This window comes from Mus musculus, chromosome 11, assembly GCF_000001635.26.
Source record: "Mus musculus strain C57BL/6J chromosome 11, GRCm38.p6 C57BL/6J".
Classification (NCBI taxonomy): Eukaryota; Metazoa; Chordata; class Mammalia; order Rodentia; family Muridae; genus Mus; species Mus musculus.
The window spans coordinates 21,952,518-21,964,407 of record NC_000077.6 but is presented as its reverse complement, the minus strand read 5'-3'; the positions used below and the strand labels follow the sequence as shown (position 1 = coordinate 21,964,407).

The 11,890-nt window shown below is 40.3% G+C and overlaps 1 pseudogene; it reads right to left on the bottom strand.

The window, feature by feature from the left end:
* Positions 10,654-11,302, bottom strand: Rpl15-ps1 (ribosomal protein L15, pseudogene 1; annotated as a pseudogene).

Below are 11,890 nucleotides of genomic sequence, written 5' to 3'. Positions count from 1 at the left end.
GAGCAATGTCTTCAAATGTTTCTTCAGCACTCATTTAGCATAGGAAAAATTCCTCAGAAAAGAATGCATTCCTCTTTATGTTTCTAATACAAGATTTGCTGTAGTCATGAATGCCCCTTGCTTAGCATTTTATCACATATGCATTAAAGGTCATGTTGTCACTTAGAATTAAATGGAGTTGCCTGTTCACACTCAGTAAGGGTTGAGTTGTTAGCCCACACATGATTTTGGCTTCTCCTGCCTTTGTATAGCTAAATAGCTGTTTACAATTTATTTCCATGTTCAGTTCAGCCACAGGGTTGCTTTGTTATTTTTCTTTCTCTTTTCCTTTGTTTTTCCCCAAATCCTAGGCTTGTTGCCCTGCCTTGGCCCTCAAATGCTGGTTGTGTCCTCTGCCATGCATCCCCCTAGTAGTCCCTAAGTCTCTGTGAGCCTGACTCCCTATTATCCAATAGGTCTTGTGTATCTTGTGGAGCCTTTTAATCTCCCCTTGTATTAGCAGTCTTTCAAACCTTAATCTCTACCCCTTCTTCCTGTTTTTAAGAGTTTGGTACTGTGTCACACATACTTACATGCTAAATATCCATATTGGAGAGCTCCAGATTCAATGAGAACATGTCTCTAAAAAATGTAGAGAGCAATTGAGGAGAACAGGCATTGTTGAATTGTGCACACACACACATGCACACAGGGAACTCCCCGATGTACACTGCAGGCACTAGCCTTCTTCTGGATTCTGTGAACAGCTGGAATGGTAAGGACTCAGGTAAATGTAGACTTTCTTTCTCTGGTTCTTTAGTGTGTGGCTAGCAGAAGCGTCTTATTTTTGGGTTTCAGCACGTGGATGTTTACTTTATATAAGCAATAACTACGACATAGAGGAAATATGGAAGGACCCGCAACGAATGTTTCTGTATTTCATTTGAATTTTTATAGTAGATTTATAAGAAGAGTATAAAAGTGAAGTATTTATTCCACCTCCTATATCAACAACTAAAAGAACATAAAAGATATTAATACACTAGACAAGATGGAACACTAAAGGATAACCACACAATTAAGAAATTGGAAAATAAGAGTGAAATCTTTGAAAAACAGAAACAATAAAGCAGTAATTCTGAACCTAGATATATTAGTATTTATATCAAATATAAATGCCTTAAATATAATCATTAAATATAGCCATTATCAAATTTAATAATGGCCTCACTGTCAGAAATGCACTTCAAATATAATGATATATGCAGTTTAAAAGGAAGTGGGAGGAACATATTATGCAAATAGTAATTATGATAGTTTGAATGAAAATGGTCACATATGCTCATATATTTGAATGTTTCATCCGCAGTTTATGGAACAACTTGGGAAGGATTAGTAGGCATAGGTTTGTTGCAGGGGGGTTGTCACAGGAATTTTCAAAAGCTTATGCCAGGACCGACCAGCTCTACCTCCGTGCCTGCCTCCTGTTTGTGGACTAGGATGTGAACTTTCAGCTGCTGCTCCAGGGCCACCCTGCCTGCTGCCACGCTCCCTGCCATGACAGACATGAATTCACCCTCTGAAACTGTAAGCCCCAATTATAATCCTTTTATACGTTGCCTTGGCAATGGCGTCTCTTCACAGCAACAGAACACTAACTAAAATGGTAATTAAAATGTTTGGAATAACTACATTAAAAGCAAAATTAGTCCAGGTGTGGTGGCACATGTTTTAAATCTCAGCACTCAGGAGTCAAAGGATGCAGAACTCTGTGAGTTTCAGGCAGGTCTGTTCTATATATCAAGTTCCAGACCTGTCAGGGCTATATAGGAAGACCTTGGGGAAAAAAAGCAAAAATAGGCTTCAAGGAACAGAAAATCTAGGGCTGGTGAGATGGCTCAGTGGGTAAGAGCACCCGACTGCTCTTCCAAAGGTCCGAAGTTCAAATCCCAGCAACCACATGGTGGCTCACAACCATCCGTAATGAGATCTGATGCCTTCTTCTGGTGCGTCTGAAGACAGCTACAGTGTACTTACATATAATAAATAAATAAATCTTTAAAAAAAAAAAAAAAAAAAAGAAAATCTACCAGGAGACAATATATAATAACTATAAGCTCTGTTCATCTAGAAGATATTGATTTTATTTTTTTTACATTTTTATATAATGGTAATTATTGAAAGACATTAAGATCAAAGTAAAAATGATATGAGTAGTTAACTGTGTAGAAATGTCCCAAACCAGAGTGCCACAATGTATTCAGCAATGTTGCTAATCAGAAGAAAACATGTATCAGGAATTAACTTTTAAAAAAATGACATGCATTTACTTATTGCATGTGTGTGTGAGAGTGCATATGCTTGTGTGTCGGTGTGCAGTTGTATGTGTGTGTGTGTGCACGCACAACTGTGTATAGGAGTCATGGCAGTCAGAGAACAGTTTGTGTGACTGAATCCTGGGGATCAAATTCAGTTGCCAGGGTTTGGGGCAAATAACTTGCCTTTACCAACAGAGTCATCTTGCCAGCTCCCACATCTGGAAGTAAATTTAAACAGGAGTTCACACAGAACACAGTAAGAATTTAAGATTCTCTTTTCTTTTAAATGGCTAGATGCTAGTCCAATCAATCATGACTTTTTGTTGGTAATTGTTACTGAGACTTAATTATAGAATAAAGTCTTGCTGGAGTAATCTCCCCCCATGGGTCTCCATTCTAGTTTCATGGTGTCTGTTTCCCACCTCTATTCCCACAGAGTCACATACATAAAAAGTTAGACTCTAAAATGCACAAGGAAGAAACCAATGCTAAATGTCTATGCATCTAAGAACTGAGCTTTAAAATACATGGCACAGAAACCGATAGAACTGAAAATAGAACTGGGGAAAACCAACTATCCTAGAGACTTCTGCTCTCTGCATAGAGTGGCAAATAATGAGAGAAAGACCATCAGTCCATGGGTCTGGTACACAGGCGGAGATAAACATGTCTCTGCTCTAGTGCCAATCTGCAGGATCTAGTTTCTAATTGCTTCTCGGGTGAGACGTAGGTGAAGAGATGCTTGATCGAATAGCACAAACCATTCCAGGGCTGTAAAAATGCAGTTTTATAAATTTAAATCACAGAGCCTCTTCTCTGGAGATGTGGGAAAACTAGAAAATTTCAAAAAGAAACCCGGGAAACAGACATATGTTTGGAAATTTGACCTCACAGTTCTAAACCCTCTCTGTGGAATAAATTTCAAGAGAAACCATAACCCAGAATGGACTGGCTGGAAATGAAAATGCAAACTGCATGTGGTGGTGTGGGCCTGTGATCCCAGCAGTCTGAAGATGAGGCCAGAGGGTCAAAGGTTCCAGGCCAACCTGGGCACAAAGCAATACACCATAGTGGTAACACAGTGAGAAGAATAAAAAGGAGAAGGGAAGGAAAGGCATGTTTAAATAATACCAACATGGTCTTTCAAATATTATATAATGAAAGCCAATTCATTTAGAAGAAGAATAAAGTCCATAAAAGGTCATCTATTCTAGGTGAAATAAATAGTATCTTTAAATGTAACATTTTTAAAATAATAAATATTTAAGGTGATGAAATATTTAAAATGGTAAAATGGCCAAAATAAGAAAATACTATACATTAACAATCAGTGTAAACCAGTCTAAACCAGAGGTAAAAGATTAAGTAATATATATCTTAAATAATAAAGATTAGACAATAAATTTCCCTCAAATGACACAGATAATAAAATAACTGAAGATGATGAATTTTAAAATATAATTGCTCTAATCTGGAAAAAGTAGGCAAACTAGATACTTAGCTATGAAAGTTACGGTCCCGTATGAAGTAAGAGCATGAGTGCTTTCTTGTGAGGGATATTCCATTCCGAGTGCCTCGCTGTAGACTGTGAGGGGTGGAGGCACATCTGCTGATCCATTTTGTCATTTTCTGCTCCTTATGTTGGATAAACACAGCAGTTTTACATACTCTTAAGGGATTTTGATAGTCTCCAGTTATTTTCTTCTGTGATTTTTTTTTTTCTCATGAGTCCCTGGTTTAGTTTGTGAATTCTGAAATATTGGGTTGTAAAAGCAATGTGGTAAGGATAGCACATTGTGGTAAGGATAGCAGAGTATCTACAGTTTTTCAACTATTTTCCTTTGTTTTTCTTTTTTAAAAATTTTATTGGTTATTTTTTATTTACATTTCAAATGTAAATAAAATGCATCCCCTTTCCTGGTTCAGCCCCCTCCAAAAACCCCCTCTCTCATCCCCCCTACCCCTGCTTCTGTGAGGGTGTCCTTAGTCAAGGTTTCTATTCCTGCACAAACATCATGACCAAGAAGCAAGTTGGGGAGGAAAGGGTTTATTCGGCTTACAATCCCATACTGCTGTTCATCACCAAGGAAGTCAGGACTGGAACTCAAGCAGGTCAGGAAGCAGGAGCTGATGCAGAAGCCATGGAGGGATGTTCCTTACTGGCTTGCTTCCCCTGGCTTGCTCAGCCTGCTCTCTTATAGAACCCAAGACTACCAGCCCAGAGATGGTCCCACTCACAAGGGGCCTTTCCCCCTTGATCACTAATTGAGAAAATGCCTTACAGTTGGATCTCATGGAGGCATTTCCTCAACTGAAGCTCCTGTCTCTGTGATAACTCCAGCTGTGTCAAGTTCACACACAAAACCAGCCAGTACATATTGGTTATTTTTTAATTTACATTTCAAATGTAAATAAAATGTATCCCCTTTCCTGGTTCGCCCCCCTCTGAAAACTCACTATCTCATCCCCCCTACCCTTGCTTCTGTGAGGGTGTTCCCCTACCCACCCACCTACTCCTGCCTCCCCACCCTGGCATTCCCCTACACTGGAGCATCGAACCTTCACAGGACCAAGGGCCTCTCCTCCCATTGATGCCCAACAAGACCATCCTCTGCGACATGTGCAGCTGAGACCATGGGTCCCTCCATGTGTATTCTTTGGTTGGTGGTTTAGTTCCTGATAGCTCTGGGGGGTCTGGTTGGTTCATATTGTTGTTCCTCCTGTGGGTTGCAAACCCTTTCAGCTCCTTTAGTCCTTTCTCTAACTCCTCCATTGGGGACTCCACACTCAGTCCAATGGTTGGCTGCAAGCATCTGCCTCTGTACTTGTCAGGCTCTGGCAGAGCCTCTCAGGAGACAGCTATGTCAGGCTCCTGTGAGCAAGCACTTATTGGCATCCACCATAGTGTCTGGGTTTAGTGACTGTATATGGGATGGATCCCCAGGTGGGGCAGTCACTAGATGGTTTTTCCTTCAGTCTCTGCTCTACACTTTTTCTTCATATTTTGAAGAGAAGACCAATGGCTTATGCTCTAAGATCAACAATAAACAAATGGGACCTCATAAAATTGCAAAGCTTCTGTAAGGCAAAGGACACTGTCAATAGGAAAAAGCTGTAATCAACAGATTGGGAAAGACCAATCCTATATCTGACAGAGGGCTAATATCCAACATATAAAAAAAACTCCAGAAGTTAGACTTCAGAGAACCAAGTAACCCTATTAAAAATGGGGTACAGAGCTAAACAAATAATTCTCAATTGAGGAATACCAAAGGGCTGAGAAGCACCTAAGGAAATGTTCAACATCCTTAGTCATCAGAGAAATGCAAATCAAAACAACACAGAGATTACACCTCACACCAGTCAGAATGGCTAAGATAAAGAACTCAGGTGACAGCAGATGCTGGAGAGGATATGGAGAAAGAGAAACACTCCTCCATTGTTGGTGGGTTGCAAGCTGGTACAACCACTCTGGAAATCAGTTTGGCAGTTCCTCAGAAAATTGGACATAGTATTACCTGAGGACCCAGCTATACTACTCCTGGGCATATACCCAAAAATGCTCCAACATATAACAAGGACACATACTCCACTATGTTTATAGCAGCCTGGGCACATACCCAAAAGATGCTCCAACATATAACAATGCTCCACTATGTTCATAGCAGCCTTATTTATGATAGCCAGAAGTTGGAAACAACCCAGATGTCCTTCCACAGAGGAATGGATACAGAAAATGTGGTACATTTACACAATGGAGTACTACTCAGCTATTAAAAACAATGACTCCATGAAATTCTTAGGTAAATAAATGGAACTAGAAAATATCATCCTGAATGAGGTAACCCAGTCACAAAAGAACACACATGATATATACTCACTGATAAGTAAATATTAGCTCAAAAGTTCAGAATATCCAAGATTCAATTCACAGACCACATGAAGCTCAAGAAGAAGGAAGACCAAAGTGCTATGAGGAGATTCTTGATCACTCTGTGATCTGATGAGAAGGATGTTGGGTCATTTGGCACTAGGGGTTACAGGGCAAAGAGTCAGCTGTTCCCAAAGTAGAAATCTTGGTACCATTGGTATACATTATAACTTTTATTTCTTGTATATTTTCTTTTCTTTTCTTTTCTTTTTTCTTTTCTTATCTTTCCTTCTTCTTCTTCTTCTTCTTCTTCTTCTTCTTCTTCTTCTTCTTCTTCTTCTTCTTCTTCTTCTTCTTCTTCTTCATCTTCTTCTTCTTCCTCTTCCTCCTCCTCCTGCTCTTCCTCCTCCTCCTCTTCCTCTTTCTTCCTCTTCCTCTTCCTCCTCTTCTTTTTCCAAGACAAGTTTTCTCTGTATAGCCCTGGCTGTCCTGGAACTCACTTTGTAGACCAGGCTGGCCTCCAATTTAGAAATCCGCCTGCCTCTGCCTCCCAAGTGCTGGGATTAAAGGCGTGTGCCACCACCACCCAGCTCTTGTATATTTTCTTACTGAGAAGAGAAAAGCAGGGAATTTTTTAGTCTTCTCTGTACTTGTGAATTATGCAAGCCGATCTCTCAAACAGAGGACACACTGGTGTCTAGATAGAGCTTTCAGATGGACCTCTCTTTGTAAAGTTTCATTTTTAGGTAAAATTGAACAAAACAATGACTTTAATTTTAACCCTTAAAATTAAACAAGTGTTGTATCTCATACTTTAACGTATATTCATTTGTGCTGTGTAGATTTAAAAACCCTATATTTTCAGAACACCACTCGTTTCTTATGAGCCTTCCTAGCATGTGTCCTGTTTAATTTTAAAACCTGATTTCTTCCTGGTATGCTGAGTAAATACATTATAATATGCTGGGGGATCAAGCCTCACTGTTCTTGTGTCAGGTTAATCCTTCACGTATAGATCATCACTTGACCTGACAGAAAGATGGCTGCAATTCAGGAGAAAAAACCTCGGTGGATAAGTAGCAATTTCATTATTTTGTGTCAGATGAATCCTGTGCCTTTTGAGAGGTATTAATGCAATTCTTCAAGTAAAATTATATAAAAAAAAAACCCTTCATGAACACATTTCAGGCTATTATAGGGAGCCATGAAAGAGGTGTCTCTGTTAGGTGGTAAAAAGGTAAATTGAATGTGTCCTGCCCGCTCTTTATACTGAAGGAACCCTGTCCATATAGACTGTCCTTTTCTATTTTCATGTGAAAGTTATAACATTGGTTTAAACTTTAATTTTCTTATAAAACTTAGTGTTTCTGTTTAAGAACTTGCTCATGTTTTCAAATAAACTAGGTAAAGTTGCATGCATATGGACAAATGTTGAAGTGCATCCTGGGAATCAGAGATGGCTGCTACAGTGGGGATTAATGTACATTCTAAAATGTACAAATAGGCAAAGGAAATTTAAATAAGCCACAGATTTGTTTCTTATCTTTCTCAAAGAAAGTTGTATGGAAGGACTTAAATTATCATTTTAGATAGACTGTTTAGTAACTGGGGGGAAATAGTGACTTTAGTGTTTTAATAAAAAGAAATAAAAGTCTTTTTTTTGCTCATTTGCTTTTAGGGTCAGGGTCTCACACTCTAGGCTATGCTGGCCTAGAAGTCACTGCATAGCTCCCGCTTACTGTGAATGCCAAGCAATCCTTTTGCCTCAGCTTCCTGAGTATTTAAATTACAGGCATGAGCTACCATGCCTGGTTTAAAAGTTCATTTGCCCTTTGTGTAGTTAAGAAAAGCTTTCACTGTGTATCCCAAAGAGAGATCAGCTTGGGAGAGGACGGGGCAGCAATCTCGCTACCAGAGACTTTGAATAGGAGGAGACTCTAGAGGGTCTAAGGGAGTGACTGTAGCTGAGATTCCTAGCAGTGGGGGCCACCTCCTTTAGTCAGGCAGAAGACTCCCAGTGGAAGGATAAGGACAGCAACCCACCCACATAACCTTTGATCTAAAATGTGTCCCGTCTACAAGATGTGCAGGGACAAAGAAAGAGCAGAGTTTGAGGCAATGACCAATCTATGAGTGCCCCAAATGGAGACCCATCCCATTTATATATATTTTTAGATTTATTTATTTTATGTATATGAGTACTATAGCTGTCTTCAGCCACACCAGAAGAGGGCATCAGATCCAATTACAGATGGTTGTGAACCACCATGTGGTTGTTGAGAATTGAACTCAAGACTTTTGGAAGAGTAGTCAGTGTTCTTAACTACTGAGCCATTTCTCCAGGACCCCCTACCTATCCCATTTTTGTTTTCCTTAGAGCATGTTCAAAATCAAAAGCAGTACAAAGATTCCCCTGTCGCTGATGTCCACATTTCCTCCTGGCAGGATATGTGGGCTGCAGGTGATGACCCTGCATGGAAACGTGACTACCTCAGATGCAAAGTTTATCCTAGATTTTCCTCTCGCTGGTTTATGTTCTTTGAATTTTGACAATGTACAATGATATTTATCTACTGTCACATCATACAGAATAGTTTCACTGCCCTAAGAGTCTTCTGTACCTGCCTGTGTATCTCTTATTCTCATAATCCCTAGTACCCACTCACCTTAGTTTTACCTTTTTTAGAATATCATGTGGTTGAAATTGTTTAATTGTAGGTAGCTTCCTCTGATTAACTCGATTGCTTATTTACTATTAGTGCTGAACATAATTCCCTGAATTTTATGTAGCAGCTCACCCACTCATCTAGATGGCTTACAGCTCCGGGCAGGTATGAAGAAACTCCCGGGTTTTACGTGGATCTCCTTTCAGTTTCTTTGGGTCAATAGCAAGAAGTGCAATTGCTAGACTATTTTGTAAGACTGTTTAGTTTGGTAAGAAAGTGCCAAACCCTCTTTTCAAATGGCTGTACTGCATTGTATTACTCTCTGTAGGAAATGAGTTCCTGTTCCACGTTCTTGCCAGCATTTGGTGTTAAAACTGTTCTGGACTTCAGACATTCTGATGCGTACGCAATGCTATCATCTTATTTTGCATATCCCAATGACATATGTAGAAAAGAGATTCGTTTCTTTTTAAGAAAGTATAATCATTAATGCATATTAATTATACATATACATGGCACTCGCTGTCATTTCTAATGTGCATGTGCCAGGTCATCCCACCCTCCTCTTCCTCGGCCCTCACACAGCCCTCTGCCCTGTCTCCTTTCCCTTCACCAGCTGTCATGCTACTCCTTTGAGGCATTTAAAAAATTCTAGGAGGAATGGTTTTTCACATGTTCACCACCTGTACATCTTTATGTCTGTGGCCTGCGTTTTAATCTAGTTATATGTTTACTTATTGAGTTATAGCAACTTGTTATATATTTTAGTTAATGTTTCACACGGTTTTAAGACTTTGCTGTTTGTGACTTTTAATTTTTATTGTGTGTGCATCTGCATTTGTGGTGTGCACATGCATGGTATATGTATGGGAATCAGAGAATAAATCTGTGGGGGTAGGCTACTTTCTTCCATCATGCAGGTCCTGGCATACATGGTAAGTGTTGAGCTATCTCTCTTTTTTTTTTTTTTTTTTTTGGCAGGGGTGGAGTGGGGTAAAGATTTCACAGAGTTACATCCTGTGCTTTGGCTGTATTTACTCTGTTCTGTTCGTTCTTTCCCCTGCTGATAATATCCTTGCTTCATCTGCTCTTTCCTCTGCTTTCATCACACACACACACACACACGCACATGCACACGCACACGCACACGCATGCACGCACGCACGCACGCACGCACGCACGCATACACACACACAGACACACACACACAGACACACACACACACACACACACACACACACATCTTAGTTAGGGTTATTATTGCTGTAATAAGCTACCATGACATAAAGCAATTTGGGGAGGAAAAGGCTAATATTTGACTTACATACCCTGATCACAGGTCACTGAGGGAAGCCAAGACAGGAACTTGACCTGGGCAGGAACCTAGAGGCAGGAGCTGATGCAGAGGTCACGAAGGAGTGCTGCATACTGGCTTTCTCCACATGGCTTGCTCAACCTGCTTCCTTATAGAACCCAGTACCATCTGCCCAGGGGTGGTCCCACCCACAATGCACTGGGCCCTACCCATCAATCACTAATTTAAAAAATGTCCTACAGGCTCATATATAGCCCAGTCTTATGGAGGCATCTTCTCAACTGACCTTCCCTTCTCTCAGATGACTTTAGCTTTTGTCAAGTAGTGACATAAAACTATTCAGCACAGTATGTATCTATGAAGAGTTCTAGAGCCCACAAATAATAGGAAATGTGATTTTTGTCTCTCTCGGTGTGGTTTTTGTTTGTTTGCTTGCTTGCTTTTACTTAATATGATGATCTTCAGGTGTGTCCATTTTTCAGCATATGACATTATTATTATTTTTGACTGTCCTAAATTGTTTCTTGGATATGAATTTTACAAATATCACGTGTATTAGCGGTAACGGTGGAGCTGGAGAGTATTGTGCCTTCTCCAGGTCGCACGGCGGGAACCACCAATAGTGTGGTGGAATTTGTGGCCCTTTCCAAGGTCACCGCTCTTTCTGTCAACCCACGCATCTCTCTGTTCTTGTGGACTGGTTTGGTGATCCACTGGGTGTCAGGATTTCTTCTGATAGCTTTATGGAATGGATCAATGAGGATAACCTCAAAAACTGTATGTGTAATCTTCACCAACCCAGTAGGAATTCAGGACTCTCAAAGCCCCACAATGGCACCCAGCTCTCTTCTCAGCAACAGACTGAAGGCTTTGGGCAAATTTCAGCTGTTTAACTCTATGGTGGACAGGCTTGCCATAAGTTGCACAAATCCTGTAAATGACATAGCCTTGCTTAGCCTTGTACCCTAGTCTTCGAGCTTTGTCAGGCCGGGTGGGGCGGGGAGCCCTGTGCAGCGCAGAGAGCTGGCGGTATTGCCAGCAGTGGACCCTCAGAAGAAAGCTCATCATGTTGGACTGCTTCTTCCTCCATAGCTCCTGGATGTATTTGAATGCACCCATCTTGGCTCACTGATGGCTACCACCAGAGGAAAGGGATATGACATTATTTTATTCTCCATGGCTGAATAAAATGTTATTGTATATATATAGATGTAGCACAGTTTCTTTTTGTTGTTGTTTGTTTGTTTGTTTGTTTGTTTGTTTCGAGGCAGAGTTTCTCTGTATAGCCCTGTCTGTTCTGGAACTCACTTTGTAGACCAGGCTGGCCTCAAACTCAGAAATCCGCCTGCCTCTGCCTCCTGAGTGCTGGGATCAAAGGTGTGTGCCACCATGCCCAGATGTAGCACATTTTCTTTATTCAGTCATCTGTTGATGAATACCTAGGCTGATTCCAGAAATTGTCTAGTGTGGAAATTTCTATGATAAACATGGATGCACAGGTATCTTTATGGCATGTTGATTACAGTTATTTTGGGGTTTGTCCCAAAGTAGTATATAGCTGGTTCACGTGATAGTTCAAATTTTAATTTTTGGGGAATACCAAACTGATTTTCTGTTTGCCTCACATTCTCATAAACATTTGCTTTATTTTTGTTTGTTGGTTTTGGGTTTTTGTTTTGTTTTGTTTAGACAAGATCTCGCTGTGTAACCCTGGTTGGCCTGAAACTTTCTAGGTGGATCA